The sequence below is a fragment of the Coenobita brevimanus genome, chromosome 84, assembly GCF_032717465.1.
Source record: "Coenobita brevimanus isolate Jiangsu-jjx chromosome 84, ASM3271746v2, whole genome shotgun sequence".
Classification (NCBI taxonomy): Eukaryota; Metazoa; Arthropoda; class Malacostraca; order Decapoda; family Coenobitidae; genus Coenobita; species Coenobita brevimanus.
In genome coordinates, this window is record NC_137037.1 from 41143745 (window position 1) to 41162381 (window position 18637).

An 18637-nucleotide genomic window follows, 5' to 3' on the forward strand; every position below is an offset into this window, starting at 1 on the left:
ATGTGGACGAAGTAAGAAGACTCCAGTTTGTGACAAAGTGTACAGTGCTGTCGTCCTCTCGCGTAGGTTGTGTAATCAAATGAATCGAAGGGATTGTTATATATTTTGCATACTGGGACTGTGCCACAATTTCCTACCAACCAATCATGTGACGTTATACTGTACAGCCAGTAAGACACTGCCGTATATTTGATCTTATTGCTCCAACTACCAGACGATTTTATTGAGCTTTCGAAAGATATACACTTCATCAGTCCCCGCATTACAACACGTTTCCTAATTTTTTTAATAGGATTGCCAGCTGTACGGTAATTACCCTAGTGAGGGTATATATATATATATATATATATATATATATATATATATATATATATACTGTGCCACAATTTCCTACCAACCAATCATGTGACGTTATACTGTACAGCCAGTAAGACACTGCCGTATATTTGATCTTATTGCTCCAACTACCAGACGATTTTATTGAGCTTTCGAAAGATATACACTTCATCAGTCCCCGCATTACAACACGTTTCCTAATTTTTTTAATAGGATTGCCAGCTGTACGGTAATTACCCTAGTGAGGGTATATATATATATATATATATATATATATATATATATATATATATATATATATATATATATATATATATATATGTATATATATATATATATATATATATATATATATATATATATATATATAATCAAATAAAAAAGGTAATAATTTGAATTTTTTCCTGAACCGTATGGTAATGAATGGTACTGTAGGGTAATGTTACTATCCGTGTAGGGCTGAGCAATGCCAAAAAGTTGGCAACACTGTTTTATAAATAGTCTTGAGATAGTAAATATAAAATTAAGTATATATAGATCATCGGACTGAAGGAGTTACAAAGCTAACAGCACTGTGATCTGCCGACAATTTACTGATATACCCCAGATGATATACAGCTTATTAAAAGGACACTAGCCAGGCTTTAACAATCCAGAGAACGCTGCAATTGATGGCGATTTTTATGGTTGATTCTTTGTGACTCAAGGTGCACGGTTTCTTCCGGAGAGTGAGTCCTTCTAGATGGGGTCTTATACAGTAACTCCTTCGACTTATGCAGCAACTCGTTCAGATGTTAACTCTTAAAAAATATCTCTTGTATTTATAGAGTAACTCCACCTAGACTACAGCTCCTATACTGCGGCTGCCTCTAAATGGTAATTTTCATACAGTAACCCCTTGTCCTTATACAGCAACTCCTAAACAGTACCTTATCCATAACTCCTAAGCGATAACTTAACTTCTAGATGGTAACTCCTAAATACTCCTACACAGTAACTCCTAGATGGTAACTCCTATATAGTAACTCCTACATGGTAATCTCTGCACTGTAACTCCTAGATGCCAACTCCTACACAGTAACTCATGGATGCTAACTCCTACACAGTAACTCCTAGATGGTAACTCCTACACAGTAACTCCTAGATGGTAATTTCTACACAGTAACTCCTAGATGGTAATTCCTACCTAGTAACTCCTAGATGCTAACTTCTACATAGTAACTCCTAGATGGTAACTCCTACACAGTAACTCCTATAGTGGTTCTTAACCTGGGGGGAAATTACCTCCATAGGGATAATTTTGCCTTTTCAAGAGGGTAAAATCGGTAAAGCTTTCCTCCGCGATTTTTTTTTCTTTTTTTTATAAGACAGTAAAAAAAAAATATATATATCATGAACAGGATCCGGCTACTTTCTGCATAAAGCTTGGTAACGAATACGCCATTCTGTCATAGTGGGCACACACGATCCTTATGCCTTTTACAGCTACATACCACTGTGAAGTGGGCTTTTCTGCTATGTAATAATAATAAAAAAAAAAGGATGCTTATTGACTATGACATGCGATACGTATTGCCTCTGAGCCATGCATAGAAAAACTGATTAAGGAAAAAATGCTTCACCCATCACACTAGTAGTCTGGCCAAGTGTGTGTTCTACACACAGTGTAGTTGAAAACCACATACTGACTTTTTTGTATAGCTTATGTAATCATATGGAAAATACTTTTCTTATACCATGATATTTTTCTACTCTTTTTCTCGGTTTAAGTAGGGTGGGATAGTAAGTGTGCGTCCACACATGTACTCGAACATGTGTTGACAACACAGCTGGCAACATGTTTGGATACATGTATGCAGCAGTATTTGGACAGATGTATGCAAATATGTTACAGTGCAACTTCAAACTTGCTGGCAGCAGAGATGATGGCAAGTGTGTCCATACGAGGCAGCTGAGACTTCATCATGATGTTGCCAACATGATCTGGACTCCGCTGTTCCCAGCATGTTTGCAACTTGTTCATTACTGTGTTGTTTACATGTTGCCAGCACTTGTTCCAGCACACATGTGGGCGCGCCCTAACAGTCTATCTTGGTGTGCCAAGGGGTAGCAGCGGCAAAAAAAATAAATAAATAAAAAATAAAACTAAAAATAAGAACCACTGTCCTAGATGGTAACTCCTACTCTTCACTGACGAGCAGTTAGCTATAATTTATAAGAGTTATGTGCGCTCTCGGCTTAAATATTGCTCACCCTTGTGGAATGGATGTGGAGAGGTTGCATTAAAACAACTAGACAAAATTCAGAACAAAGCTGTTAGAATTATTAACAACCCTACCATTACAAATAAACTATCTCCCCTACAAGTAAGAAGGAATGTTGCCTCCCTTGCATTATTTTACAGATATTTTTATGGCAAATGTTCAGACGAAGTTGCGTCTACGGTGCCACCTCCCCATGCCTTCCCTCGTGCTACACGGGCATCTGGTAGCGCTCATGACTGGAATGTCACTCAGCCATATTGCAGAACTTCTGCCTATCAGAATAATTTCATTCCCCGAACTGCATCTCTCTGGAACTCGCTTCCCCAGAGTTGTTTCTCTCCAAACTTCAACCTACCGCTGTTCAAGTCTGTTACAGATATTTTATGAACAAAGAACACTAGTAATCTGGTGTATGGATTATTTTTTTTTACTCATTTGTTTTTCCTTCCTCTGTTGTTATTAAAAAAAAAAAATCTGCAACTCCTGGATCATTGTTCTTAAAGTGGTACCTCAGTACCCCTAGGAAGTATCAAATTGGTTCTTAGGAGTATCCAGAAAGGCATCCTGAAAAAAAAAATGAAGAACAAAATTGTGCCTGGTAACTACGAATAACTGACAGCCATCACAATTCTCGTTTCTCGTTTTTTAGAGGAAACTGAGTGTGAAGAGTAATAATATTAGAAATGGGGGATCAGGTTGACATGGAGTTGAACATCAGAGTATCGGAGTCGAAAAGGTTTAAGAACCGTTGTCTTAGGTGGTAACTCCTACACATTAACTCCCAGATGGTAACTCAACTCCTACACGATAGCTCCTAGATGGTAACTCTTAGATTGTAACTCCTACACAATAACTCCTAGAAGATAACTCCTACACAGTAACTCGTAGGTGATAGCTCCTAGACTGTAACTCCTACACAGTAATTCCTAGATTGTAACTCCTACACTGTAACTCCTAATGGTAACTCCTACACAGTTACTCTTACACAGTATCTCCTTCACAGTAACTCCTCTAAGCTAATCTTCCTTGTCGTCGTCCCTCAGTGTTCTGTCTACATGCCTCTCGTACCACATCGCTACGAGTGTGCGATTCATCACCTTCTCCATCACAAATTGCTGAAAGGAAAGGAAACATATAGATTAGTTAGGCCTCCTCCTTAACATATAACTGCTCAGTCTATTTTTTTTTTCTTTTCTTTTAAAGTTAATGTATCAATCGTCAGTACCAGAAACGTTTCGACATTGCCTGTTTCATGTACATATTTTTTCACTGTTAATTTAAACTCCATAAGGGTGGTTATATATCCGGGTTATCTACGAGTAAATAACCTGTACTCTTTGTGAAATAGAGTAATGTATGTCTATCTATCTATCTATTGCCAGACGCCTCAATCCCGTTTGGGGTGGCCACAAACAAATCGCCTCCAAGTCGCCCTGTCCCCCGCCATTTCACTGCCCTGCTCCCAACTCACACACCCCTCTTTCATATACCTCTCCACCCCATCCCTCCATCTCAGCCTCGGCCTTCCCCTCACGCTTCACCCCTCCACCTCACTCACATACACTCTCTTCGTCAGTCTTTCACCCTCCATCCTCTCCACATGGCCAAACCACCTCAGTGTGTTCCTCATAACGCTTCCTATCACATCCACATCAACACCACAACGCTCCTTTATATTCTCATTCGTCAGCCTGTCTCTCCATGTGACTCCACAGGCTCCTCTTAAATAACTCCACAGGCTCCTCTTAAATGTATGTAAGCTGTAATAAAACGCATTGTAAAAAAAAAAATAAAACATTATTTTTTATCACTAGGCATTCAAATACTTGTTGCTCTGGAAAATAATCGACTTAAAATGGAATTATTTCACTTCGTATGAAAAGTATTCGAATTCAATCTTTTGAAAAAGTGGATTCAGATGGTAACGTGGTATTTAGTTCCATATCATCAAAACAACGAAACGACATCTGGTGATAGAGTAAATACGTGTAATAGCGTGCTGTGTTGGTGATTTATAAGTGTAGTATGTGAAGGTGGAGGAAGGTATGTTTGGAAGTGGAACAAGTAGGTGTTTTTGTATTAATGAGAGAGAGAGAGAGAGAGAGAGAGAGAGAGAGAGAGAGAGAGAGAGAGAGAGAGAGAGAGAACAAAGGAGTACAACGCAAGGCAAATATCAAAACCCTTAATGGTCCTTTGGAGGTTTTATATTACAAAGAAGACTATAACTATGGTAACTGCTTTTGGGAGCGTCAAATATGGATTGTAAAGCAAGAAGGCTCCCCCACCCCGACCATCAAAACCTCCAGCTGAAGCCAACAGGAATCAGTAAGACAAACCACCATGCAGCATTGAAAAAATTGTCATGGAAATTCAGAGCGAAGATAGACTGGAAAACCTATAATCTGCACTATCTTAATCTGTAAGGGAAAATACGCGCTAGTTTCTTCACAATATTTCACTATGGCTGTCTTCTCCGTGATCACATTGAGAAGAAAACTGTTACCCAGATTTTTTTGTTACTCTGTTGTGAATACGTTTAGCCGTGTTTGAATCTACGAGTAGATGTTTATCCAGGCCATTTTGAATGTTAATACTGTACCGCTATTTACAACATCTCTAGACACTATTACCCAGATTTTGTACTATTCAATTATGAATACACTTACTGTAGTTGTGTTTGAATCTATATATTTATCCAGACAATTTTAAATGTTACACTCAATCTCCATTATCATAGTTTCGTTTCGTTCCGTTTACAAAGACTCCAACATGCTTTCATGCGTCGGCTTTGGTCACCTAATGGCGGCTTTCCATGCTGCTCGATCTCTGGCAGCCTCCCTATTCAGTCTCTTATCCTTCAGGTCACACTCTGTGACCTTGTCCTAGGTCCGTTTCGGTCTTCCATTCTCAACCCCGACCCCAACATTCACATCCCTTGGCAATTTGTTCTCTATATTTACAACCCTATTAAGGAAAAAATTCTATACTCCATTCGACTTTCCCCTGACAAGAGTCACCTTGACATGGTGGTGGGGCTTGAAGCGCGGCCAGCGGTGTCATCTACTTTCGAAGTCTACCTACCTTTGTAGGGTTCGGCATTTGTCAGCCGCTTCAACCAAGCACCCCTCCCCCCCCTGCAACACTGGTAAAGGAGGCCTGCCAGTGATGTTGCTCCTTCCTGCCCGTCTTCCATCTTGAGCAGAGGTTTTGCCTCAATACGTGTTTGTTGTGCATGGTGTCCCATAATGCTGAACAAATCTTGAATTTGGCTCTCTGTTATCTTGTTTTTATTCTTCCTTGGAGGGAACAGTTTGCAGGCTCCTGGCATCTGGTTCCTTCTTCCTTGCACAAAAAAAAGGGAGTCCTAGGGGTTGAGCGATGCTGCAAGGTGTGCCCTGCAGCTAGCAACACTCCTCTTTGGTCCCCTATTCTGGTTAGATGGGCGGCCTGGTTGGGCATGGCCAGGTCAACCGACTGATCACATGTTGACTAGGGTCAAGTAGACAATGGGAGGCCTGGTGGCTTCTATTGCCCTCGAGTCACCCTTGTCCGGGTCCCCCCGTGGTTACCCTGCACATACTCCCTCACTATCTCTGGAGTCCCCAGCGGTGTTATCCCTTGCATATGTCCTCCCCTTGCTGGGATCCGTGGTGGGTGAAGAGATGGGGGAACGAAGGTCATACTTGCCGTACCGTATATGGCCTCTTTACTTGCGAATGTTGACGACAACCCTGCACCTGTCCCCAAACTTTTATTGGTCTCTCCTTCTGCTGAGGCACCAGTGCCTTCACATAAGGAATTCCTACCAGCCGGGTTTTGGTAGTCTGAGGTCCGTGGGTTGGGCCAGGACCAAAGGCCACATGTAGCATATCAGTGGTGTTGAATGGTTCTGTTTGTGAGGACTTTCCAGGTGTCTTTGAAGAGGTAAATTTTGTTAAATACCTTGTTCTTTATATTTTGGACAGTCAGCCTGTAATAAATTAATCTTGATATTTTTGAAGTTCAGTGTGAAATTGTACCGTATCTGTTTGTGGTAGAGCCGAGGATGTCTGCTCAAGGGTTATTAACTGTCTGGTGGAGGTTACATCCCCTGAAGAAGATTCGCATCTAGTTGCTAAATGTGTGGATCCTGATGCGATGTCTGTACATTCAAACAGTGCCGTGGGGAATGCCTGAGACCTACTATGCCACTCAAAGAAGCTTCTCAAGGAACTGCCAATGCACAAAGTTTTGGAGGTAGAGAGGTTTCAGAAGAAATTAGATGTTCTCACTCCTACTCCATTGTTGTCACTAACTTTTGACAGTACTGTTCTTCCTTTCTCTATCAAGGTTGCATGGCTTTCCTTTAAAGTTAAACCTTCTGTCTCGAATCCCAGGCGCTGCTACCCTTGTTAGATGTATGGTCATGTTGGATGCAACTGTCGTCAGTTACAAAAGGGCCTCCCAGCAGTGTGTTAATTGTGGTGACTCCACCCATATGAGTAGGGAATGCCGTCGGCTGACTTGTTGCATCGATTGTCATGAGGCACATCCTGCCTCCTCAAATGATTGTGACTGTTTTTGGCTAGAAAGGGAGATCCTTCTTATTTGTAACAGGGTTAAAGTAAGTTTTGCTGAAGCCCAGGGTAGGTCCCTGGCTTCAGTTTTTAGAATGGAGGGCTCTTATGCTTCGATTCTATCACAGCACAAGAGTAAACACCATCCTGCCATTAAGTCATCACAGGGTCCCTCTTTATCATTGTCTACTGTGAGCCCATCTCCTACTTCATTCTCTCTGACCACAGCCTCTCCTTCTTGAAGCTGAGATCCATGCTTGTGAGACTGTCGTCTCCCTTCCATCACGGTCCTTGACTGCATGTCATGAATTACCCCTTCCCCAATCAAAACGTCACTGTGGTTCCACAGAGTCTCTGGATGTGGATGATCATCCAAATAAGGTTTCTGTGGTGGATTTACCAATTCTGGGAATTTTCCTCCAGTGCAGCAGCCTTCTGGGCTCTACCATGTGTCTGGGAGGACTCCTGAGATGTCAGTTATATCTGGCACCCCTGGCCCAGAGGTATCAGATGTTTCCATTCCAGTTGCCTCTGAAGAACCTGACCTGCAAATCCTTACTTTGAGGTCCAGGACCCCTGCCCCTCCCATCTGCCATCCTAGGTCACTGGGGACAGTGGGTAAGAGTAAGAGGGGACTCCCTTTTCCTGCTGGGCCTCGATTTCTTGGCCTAAAGTCCGCATCCACTTCTCCTGCAGTTCTCCTGTGCCAGGTCTGAGTCAAGGCAAAAGCATTCTCATAAAGGTTGTCTCCAAGGGCCGTTCTGTGATTACTTCTTAATGCCTTTTCCATTCTAGTTTATTGTTCCCCTTTCCTCCTCCATTTCTCTTCTACATGTTTCTCTTTGGACAGTAGTTTTTTTTCTTACCTTATGGCATCATCCCTTGAATACTGCAGTGTTACTGTCAGGGGCTGTGTGGCAACTGGAAGGAGTTACAAACCTTATTGTTTTCATCTCATCTGTGTGCTTCTCTGCAAGAAATCCTTGTGGGTTTTGCCACTCCTTCTGCACCACCTAGGTACTGATGTACCTCCATTGGGAGGACCAGGCCAAATAGGGACCTGACAAAAAAAATAGGTACTGTGCTTTTTATTCTGTGCAGACCCAGGGTCATGTTGATGGTAGTGCGGTTTAAGTAAAGAATGATGTCCCTCATCAACTGGTTTCCCTCCAGTCTGTCATCCAGTGCGTTCCTATACATTTGCATGCCCACCGCTGGTATATGGTTAACTCCCTTTATTTACTGCTCAACTCGTCAGTGGGGAGACTAAACTTGAGACCCTACTTCAGCTGTTCCCTTCGATCTTTCTTCTTTGGGTGAGTTTTAATGGTCGCCACCCTATGTGAGGTGATTGTCATATTACCAACATGGGAATTTGTTTTTGTCCTTATTGGAGGATGAGAGTCTTTGCTTATTGATCCCCTCGTGCACCGTAAGTTTTCTGTAAGTATGTGTGACATGATCAGAGAAAATGCCATGAGGGCAGGCTGGACTCGCACACAAAGGAAAAACATTCCCATGTAATTTATTTGCCCCAGAAATTGGTTATATTGGTATAAATTGTATACTGTCATCTTCCCTATTGTTTATACAATACGATAAGCTAATAAAAACACAAAATTGATGAGTAAAAGTACTGTGAAAGTACCAAAATGAGGTAAGAATACTGTTGTTCAATAGTGTGAAAATAAATGCCCTGCACTCTAGTACAAAGTTTTGTCTGGTAATGCAAGCACTAAACCTATGTCTAGATGCAGAATTTCGCGAGCTTTCAAATGGTGTTGTCGGAATTCTGATACGACCAATAGTTTTTGAGTAAATCGCCAAAAATTGTGTGCGCCCCTCTCTCCCCTCCCCCAAACCGCAACCAAGACAATGCTGACTATTTGAGTGTGTTGGCCTGGAAATAGACACCCTGCCCTATGACGCACCAAATACTGAAACATGTCATGCTAAACCTTAATTTTTGATGAATATTTTTGTCCAGAATTGCCTAATCGGCAGCCCTTCAGACCAACACTGACAAGTGCGTCATAGTGCATCACCAATTCCTCTTCAGACAAAAGCCTATGTCCCACTGCCAGGAACTTTCCCACGACACACCACGATCTTCATGTCTTCATGTATCGTCATATGTTGTAATAAGTAACATGGTGTGACATAGCAATGAAGTAGCGCTGATGTGGAGAACTTGGTCATTCTCTGTGGTTCTTGGAGTGCTATGACAATTTTTGGAATGTTCAAAAATAGTCAGCGTGGGCGCCGACAAGGAGGAGAATGTGACATGTTGTGACAGTAATGTCATTTGTCTTAACTGTGACTTAGCTTGTCTTAGTGTGTCTTAGCTTGTCACAGGTTGTTGTAGCTTGTTGTAGGTGTGACTTAATGTGTCATAACAATAACCTGGAGATCGGACCATGAAGATCTGCTACAACACATGAAGTTGTACCTAAGACACTCTACGACAACTTACACACGGCCATCGTTGTGTATCATCGTATGTCATGATCATCTTAGCAGTTCCGTAACGTGTCATAGCTTTTCATAGCTTGTCATAGCGTGTTGTCGCTATGTCTTGGTGTGACGTGGAGTCAAAGTGACCACTATTTTTTAACTGAGGGATGATCGTAGTGTGTTGTCAGGATAACATGATGCTTCCATAAGGTGTCTTGGGATGTCGTATCAATGTCTTTGTGTGTCTTAGCTCTAATGTGACTGTTTCATGAAATGGCAGTTTAGGCCTACTGTTTGAGGTATGATCATGGCATTTCACCAAGATCATATACCTTGAGGGTAAGATCGTGGTGATTGGGGCTGTTCTCGAAGATGAACTTGAATATGGGACACGGGCTTCACACCGTTTTGACTCGTCTTGAGTCATCGTGTGGGAAGGGGTTAAGTACTTGGGCATTCACACATTATCATCCCCAGACAGGTTCTTTTACTGCTGTTGACCTTTCTATATGCTCCCCTGATTTCCTTTTGGACTTGACCTGGGAGGTTTTGTAGGATCTGCATGGCAGTGATCACATTCCTATCATCCTTACTGCAATGGTATCTGACCCCTATTTCTATCTGCCCAAATGGAAACTGGATAAGGCAGACTGGTCCCTCTTCTTTCCCTGGCTTCTGCTACTGTTCCTATTGAGGAATTTGCACATATTGATGAGATTGTTCGTTTTTTTTACCTCCATGATCCATTGTGCTTCCTTTCAAGCTGTTCTCAAAACCTCAGGGACATTTCACTATCGTCCTGTCTCGTGATGGACAAGGTATTGCAGTTTTCCTTTACTTGCTAAGAGGATTCCATTCCCCCATTATCATCACTGCAAAGTGAACAAACTTTTGCCGAATTCAGGAAGGTAGAGAGTAAAGCTCGTTGGATTCTTAAGACAGTCAGGCGAGACTCTTGGGTTGCTTATGTGTCTTCAGTCAATTCTAGAACACCTTTGTCTCGAGTGTGAAAGAGGGTGCTTATATTTTCAGGTAAATTCATTGCTGGCAGAGCTCCTGTTCTACTGTCTGATGGTAAACCTGTTGGTGACCCCATGGATGCAGCATGATATGTTGGCTTCTGCATTTCCTGAGGTCCCTTGTAAGGGTGATCATTCTCCAGTTTTTGCCAGCCTTTGGGAGGTGGAGGAGGCTAAGGTGCTGGACATCCTTTCTATCGTCATGAACTTAAGTCTGCCCTTTCCCTCTCTCGTGACACCTCCCCAGGGCCAGATGATATTCCCTATGCAATACTGAGGCATGTGGAAGATGAAGCAATGTCCTTCACCCTCAATCTTTTTAACAGAATTTGGAGATTCGTCTATTCCTGCCTCATGGAGGGAGACTGTTGTCCTGCCCCTTCAGAAGACAGGGAAGGCAGGTCACCATCCCCTTGAGTGCTGATAATCCTAATGTCTTGTCTGTGCAAATTTTTCAAGAAAATGATCAGTGCCTGCCTTGTCTATTTTCTTGAGATTTTTTTTTTCTCTCTCTCTCAATGTCTGTCAGGTTTTCAGAAGTGTCCTTCTACAATGGATGCACTGGTCAGATTGAGGCAACAGTGTGTGATGCATTTGCAAGGAATGCAATTTGTCTGCATTTTCTTTGATGTGGAGAAAGTGTATATACATTGAGGTTTGGTATCTTCAAACATCTTCATTTTCTTGGTTTGCATGGTAGGTTGCTTTACTGATTATGGAATTTATATGTTCTGGGTTCATGCTAGTGCCACCTAGTCTCCCTTATATCCTTAGGAGGAGAGAGTGCCTCAAGGTAGTGTTCTCAGTGTCACCCTCTTTGCTGTAACTTTGTATGATATTGGTGTCTTTATTCCAGAAGGAGTGTTTGCCTCGTTGTATGTTAATGATTTGGCTCTTTGGCATGCTGCTTCCCACATCTCTGTTGATGAACGCAGACTGCAGCTTGCCGTGGACTGTCTCATTGGGTCTCTGCATGTGGTGTCAATTTCTCCCCCCGTGAAAATTTTGGGCCATGCGCTTTGTTGCCTGAATGGGATTCACTCGGATCCTGACCTCCAGTTGCATAGACATAGGGCAAGATATGTGGCCAAAACAAACATTTCTTCATTTTAATTTTGACAGGAGATTGACCTGGGTTCCTCATATCCATTCCCAAGAGATATCATGCCTAAAAGCCCTCATCCTCCTTTGGACTCTCACTTGTCTTGAGGTGTTGGCAGAACTTCCTTGCTGCACATTCACTGTGCCTTAGTTAGGAGCAAGCTGCTGTGTGATATATTCTTCTGCTACTGAACCTTGCCTATGACCATTTAATTCGATCCATCATGCTGGAATCCGTCTGTCAAGTGGGACTTTTTGGTCCTCCCCAAGTCCAGGTCTTTTGATAGACGCGAACGAGCCACCATTGGCTCTCTGCCAATGATCCTTATTGGTGAAGTGTTGGCACCACTTCCACCAATTTCCTGCCTCATGGATGCTACTAAAGGGGGTATCACACTGGAGACTCGTGGACGTCCAAACTGGCCATGGACGTCCAAATTTTCCTCCGCGGGAGGGTCGTGGACGTCCACGGGTGGAAGGCCGCTTGACCCATTCGTGGACGTCCACAGTCACCGTGGACATCCACGACTTGCTAGTCTCCTTCTTCTCTATGGAGTTTACATGTAGCGTGTGTCGTCTGCTATCTTGAACTCTGTAGTCAGTTGAGGTGGTATTTTATATTATGATTAATTCAAAACCGTCAGTAAACTTTGTACTTTTAGTATTTCTGTTTGTCATAGAAACTTTTCATATACAGTATACCAAAATGTGGTAAATATGATGGAATGTGGATTGATTGTTTACAAGAGAGGCCCGCATACATTGGAAAGGCATTCCCGGGAAGAAAGCACTACTGTGCAGATTCCTATACTGGATTCTTTCTTCTCTCCGTGGCAGCTATTTTCTCATCCACAATGCCCTCCTTCTCCCCCTCCTTTGTCTTCTTGCAGAGGCTTCTTCCTCTTCCTGCAGGGATAGGACTGCAGCATCCATTGCAAATGTCACAATCTAGGTTCACATCCATTGTTGTTGTTGATAAACACATCATCTGCTAGGGAGTTGGAAGTGACCTCCCAGTTGCGTGGGATGAACTCGATAAAGAAGAAGAAGGTGGCCATTGACGTCCACCGTGTGATAGGGTATGGACGTCCAAGCTAAGTTTGGACGTCCATTTTGTGCTGCACAAAACGTTGACGGGTCCCAGTGTGATACCCGCTTAACTCCCTTTATGACACCCATCCTCGCTGTCCACACCCATTCGGGTACAAGATGAAGGCTGCCATTGAGGATTTGGTGGTTGCACTCTTTCCTGTTTGTCCTGTGCATGTTCCAAGTGTTGCTCCTTGGCTTCTTTCAGAGGTGCAACCATGAGTTTACTTTCCTGGGAGAAAGGCCTCTCTTTCCTCACAGGCGGCTCTCTTTAATTTTTTAGAACATGCTTTCTCTCACAGTGACTCGATTCCCATATATATTGTATTGATGGTTCCAAACCCTGTGAGGCTTTGGTGTTATATTCCTCATTTTAACTGTGGAGGGAGTCTGCTTTCTATCACATGAATTTTTACCACAGAACTTACTGGTACATTATTTTAGTTGCAGCCAGGTAGATTTTTAGCTTCCCTTCTGCTTGTTATACCACTTTAGTGATTGGCAGTGCCTTGCAAGCTGTCTTGTGTTTTTCCCATCCCATTCTTGTGTTGGCTATTTTAGAATGGCTCTTCTTGCTGTTGAAGTGGAACTGCTTTGCACAGTTTTGTTTAGGTCCCTGCCCATGTGGAGATCGTAGGCAATGAGTGTGGTGACGCTCTGGAGCTGTTACCTCTGGCCCCTCTTCACCTCGTTCCCCTGTCCTACTCAATGATCTTCGTCCAGCCACTTTTTGAGCTGTTCGTACCTGCTGGCAGAGGAGTTGGACTACGGTGGTGGCCGACAAGTTGCATGATATTTTAAGAATGGGCGGGCTCTTTCAGCTACCAAACCTTGTTTCACTGGTGGGAAACAGCTTTGTGCCTTCTCCAAATTAGTGACACCCAGTTGTCTCATGGGCTTTTAATGAAGGGTGCTCCCCTTCCTTTCTTTGAGGACTGCTCGGCACTTGTTAGAGGAGTGCCGCATCTTGGAGATTTGCACCATCGTTACATCATTACCCTTCTAAGCACCGGCCAGGTGACGGTTTGAACCATGTTTCGTCACTACTTGAAGAGAATGCTTGTTGGTTGGGTGAGGGAACTCTTTCCTTTGTGAGGACAGCTGGACTGCTGTGTAAGATTTAGTGGACAGTGCTTTTTAAAAACTGTTCTTGGTTTTTAATATTTTTCATGTTTTGTAATAGTTTTTCGTGTTTTATTGGTGTTATTACTGTTTTCAGTGTTATTTTTACTTATTCCATTTTATCACCTCTGATTTTATTCTCTTTGTTGTCGTTTTTTGTTGTTTTTGTCCGGGGTCATATGACCCTGGTAGTTGCGCTGCCAGTTTTTTTTTTTTTTTTTTTTTTTTTTTTACCTATTCAGCTCAATGACTCCATTTGACTGGAAACTTTGCTGATAATTTTATGACAACCACCTCTAGTGTAGCTTGACCTGGTTAATGTTAATTATTTACCGACTACCATTCTGCCATGTCCTTTAAAACTTTTATATACTTGTCTCAAATCTCGATCTCTATGCTTTGATAAGCTATATACGGTAATTTAAACTTCTAAGCATTCCTATTACGGTATGTCTCTCAATCCAGTTATTTTTTTTTCCCCCGCTTTGTTCTAACACTCTTGTGTAAACTTTTCCGCCATTTACCGGCACTGTCGTCAGTTAGAAGCAAAGGTTAAACGCAATATGGTGGTTCTAAGCGGTTTTTAAACACAAGAGCTGGTTGCTTTCCTGGTTAATGGTCTCTCATGAATACCATAAAAATTAATAAAGTGCTACTATCTGACGTCATAGAATTGCATTATGAATAAATGCATATGAATTGTTTCAAGTTACATGAAATAATGATTATATTGTGTGAGAATAAATTCCATGCGTTAAATTTCACTGAGGAGCATGCGTGGACGTGGAACTTCCCGGTAAGAAAATTGGAAAAAAACCAATAACATCAATATTGAAATCGATAGCAGTTTATTTACATAAAACCAAAGTTCATGAAGTTACGTATATCCTGTTAATTACACGAAGTAATAAATTGTAGGTCTCAATCAGTAAATGATTGAAGTGAAAAGTGGCATAAATAAAAAGTGGCAACTCCGACGACTCGCCTCTGCTGCCATGTTTTGCTATCTGCACATCATGGTGCAGAGAGGACAACAACATAGCCGTGGACGCTGTTCTCACGTGATCTCCTAAGGCACACGGCGTTCCCGAGGGTCGCCCAGCATCGTCTGGAGATTGACTCCACTAAGCACCACTCCGTTCTAAAGCTGAGTCACTTTTATATTCATTGGTGTGTGAATTAGGATCGAGAGTGGTTAAAAGAGGTAGGATTTGCCCACTAAAGGTTAACTTTTTGTGGTGACCCTTGGATTGTGGAAAGTTTTTTGCAGTTTTCGGTGCCCCTAGGAGTGAACAAACTCAGATGTGTGCCGAGGCGAAATGAGATTGTTTAAGGTTGCTTTGTGGGTCACGGTTTGTGTCCTGTGAATATAGTAGTTCTGTTCGCTGGGCGGTGAGCTTACGTCAGTCCAAAGCTGGCAGGGAGAAGCTTGCATCACATCATGAGTCTGGTATAAATATTCGACTGGATGCTATATTCAGGTTGTAGATTAGCGGGATTGGAATTTGCTTAACATTTATCGTAATATACTCACCGTGAGAGAAAAAATGCAGACATTCCGGGAAACATTTTGGCAGTTGCCTTGGTGAAGACGTGTTCTCGAGCAGTAAACCCAGAGGATAGAATATTGTGGTAGGTGCTGCTGACCATCATCCACTCACTTCATGTAGTGCTGCCTGCTTCTTCCTTCACCATTACTTTTTTTCTTTTTTTTTGTCTGCCTTCCCCTCTTCCTATTTCATCTCCTATCACTTTTTATTATTCTTTCCTCTTCAGGTAGCTTTACATTGAGTGACAAGCCAAATGGTTTCCTGTAAGCCAGGAAGCCATTACAATAATGGGTGGTAACCATACAGAGTGGTGCAAAAGTAGGTTGACATTATTATGTTTGTAAAAGTCTTATGTAAAACTTGTGTCGAAGTGTGGCTGACAGACTCCAGGAATGTGTCATTGGTGAGGGCGGACACATTGAACACTTACGAGACTAAAAGTGTCTTTTATGTTGGAATGGTAAATGTCAAACTACTTGTGCACCACCCTGTATGACAAACTCGTACGTGTTCCCTACGTGTGAGCACGTGAGTTGGCGGAGGGTTAGTGCCACTCCCCGTAATACAACTAACTCAAACGGTCGCCCTTGCTGGATTATGGCGTCTGGCTATAGATAGATAGATAGGATAGAATAAAACGTCTTTTCGTTCAAGCATACTAAAAATAGAGATGTCGATTCAGTTATGAAATACTTATACGAGTCACAAACAAAGTGGGGGAGAAGTTACGAGAGCCATTAACGACTAAATAGGCAGTCAAGAAAGTCCCATTGCAGAAGGAGAAGTTAAGAAGTCTCGTAAACATTCTAAAGGATAGGTGATCTAAATACAAGGAATCATATGAGAAACTGGAAGCAAACATTCTCAAAGATGGTAACGAAGAGTTATAAAGTAGATCATACTAAATATATGAAAATCTTGAGAAGTTATAGCCAATCACAAATTTGAAAATGATTGAAAACCTAACAGGTGAAATGGTGAATGTATGCTGTAGAATAGCTTAAGATCTCCCTTCCAGAATTCAATGGTGAACAAAACTTGACCACATTCTGGGATAAATTTAAGAATTTAGTCCATGTCAGATCAGTTTTCCCAAATGTTAAATTCTAGTATCTGCTGGGGCAGATGAAAGACACCCTACCTGTGGATAGACTTGCCTGTTGAGGATAATGTGATGGCTCTGACTATCGTTAGAGACAATTATGAAGATAAGGACCATACTGCAATATTACCAGATTAGTCGAGAGTTTGAGTTACCTACTCCTAAGCATGACTTTGCGAAATTTTCGGGTTGCAGTAAGCTATAATTCGAAGGTCATTGGTATCACTCTGGATGTTAATGCATCAGACTGGTTACAGCCAAAGGTAATATTGCTGAAGTTAGCTCCTAAAACCAAGGATGCATTATATTTTAGATACCAAAAAATAATAATAATAATAATAATTTCTCCAGTAAGGTGTCTGAGGATGGTCTAATGCAATTTTGCAGACACCTGCAAGATAATAAAAAATGATGAAGTTAAGCCGAAAGTTGAAATAAGGAGAAAACCAGTTAACTAACCAGCAATAAAACCAAAATCAGTATCTGTTGGCACTCTTCAGGAAGAAATTGTAACATTTATTAGTACTGAAAAATGGATGAGAAAATTACTAAAGAAGAGGCTGGACAATGTCTTTAGAAGTAAGAATGTAATAGATTTCATGGTAAACAATAAGAATGTGGTGAACAACATTCTACCACATTTGCATAATGTCCTGACTTAGTCATAAGAATGACGAAATTAAATGATATGGGACATGGCATGATTTAAGTCCAAGACACAAATCCACTGACTGTGCGAGTAAAACTAAAATGAATATTTGCTTAAACATCATTGTGTTCTGTGCTCAAGCAAGAGCAAATGGTTATGAAGTTAATAAAACTGTCAGTGTCAGTATGTCATTTGCATCTTTTAAAGACAGCTAACCCAGTACTAATGTCGGCTGCAAATCCATCTGCAGAAGTGAAAGTAAGAAATGATAACCAGACAGTATCTGCATTAACTCTTTGGTAATGGTGCACGTCTTTTTATTTTGCTGATACTGTGAAGGAACTGAAGTTATTACTGTACGTACAGTTGATAGTTAATATAGCCATTACAGAGTTTTTGACCAGTAAGGATTCACAGTCCCTTGATGTAAGCCAGTCCTCAATCCACCTTTGTACCTCATCATTGTTGCCATAGAATTCACGTTGATAACATAGACTTGAAAAAAAAAAAAAAAAAAAAAAATTTATTGGGAACTTAGTCAGACTAATACATATGAATAATAGCATTGAAAAAGTCAAATTAATAAAATATGATCTATTGTTCCAGAATTCATGTCGAGTCTTTGATGAGATTTTTATTTATAATTCTAAGTGATTAACTGTTTATGGTTTCCAACGACTTGCTTACGACTGAAGCTAAGCCAGTTTGACGGTACCGGTAATTCCAAGGTTACTTTCTTTTTCTAATACTGGAGTAGCATTTGCCAGTTTCCAGTCATATGCAGAACCATTATTTAGTGATACGTTGAAAATCTGAACAAAGGTTTGAATTCTTCATTCTTCACCTTGTAAACTTTGAGATATTATATTTTTTTGGTCCCAGCGTTTTGTTGATCTTAAGTTTATTCATGACAAACAGTACATATCTCTCATTGATTATAGTATTGCTAATTTGCTATCTTCATTTGCATGTATGATGCAAGACGAAGAAACTGAACACGAATTTTCTGCTGTAAATACAAGCATGGAGAGACAGACTGACAAATGAGGAAGTGAAGGAGCGTTGTGGTGTGAATGTGGATGTGATAGGAAACGTTAGGAAAAACACACTGAGGTGGTTTGGACATGTGGGGAGGATGGAGAGCGAGAGACTGACGAGGAGAGTGTGTGAGTGAGAGGGAGGGGGAGGCCAAGGATGAGATGGAGGGATGGAATGGAGAGGTATATGAGAGAGGGGGGTGTGAGCTAGGAGCAGGGCAGTGAAATGGCGGGGGACGGCGACATGGAGGCGATTTGTTTGTGGCCACCCCTTATGGGATCAAGGCGTCTGGCAATAAATAGATAGAAATACAAACAAGTAAAGCATTACAATTTTCCCATTACTGTTGCACCGTTA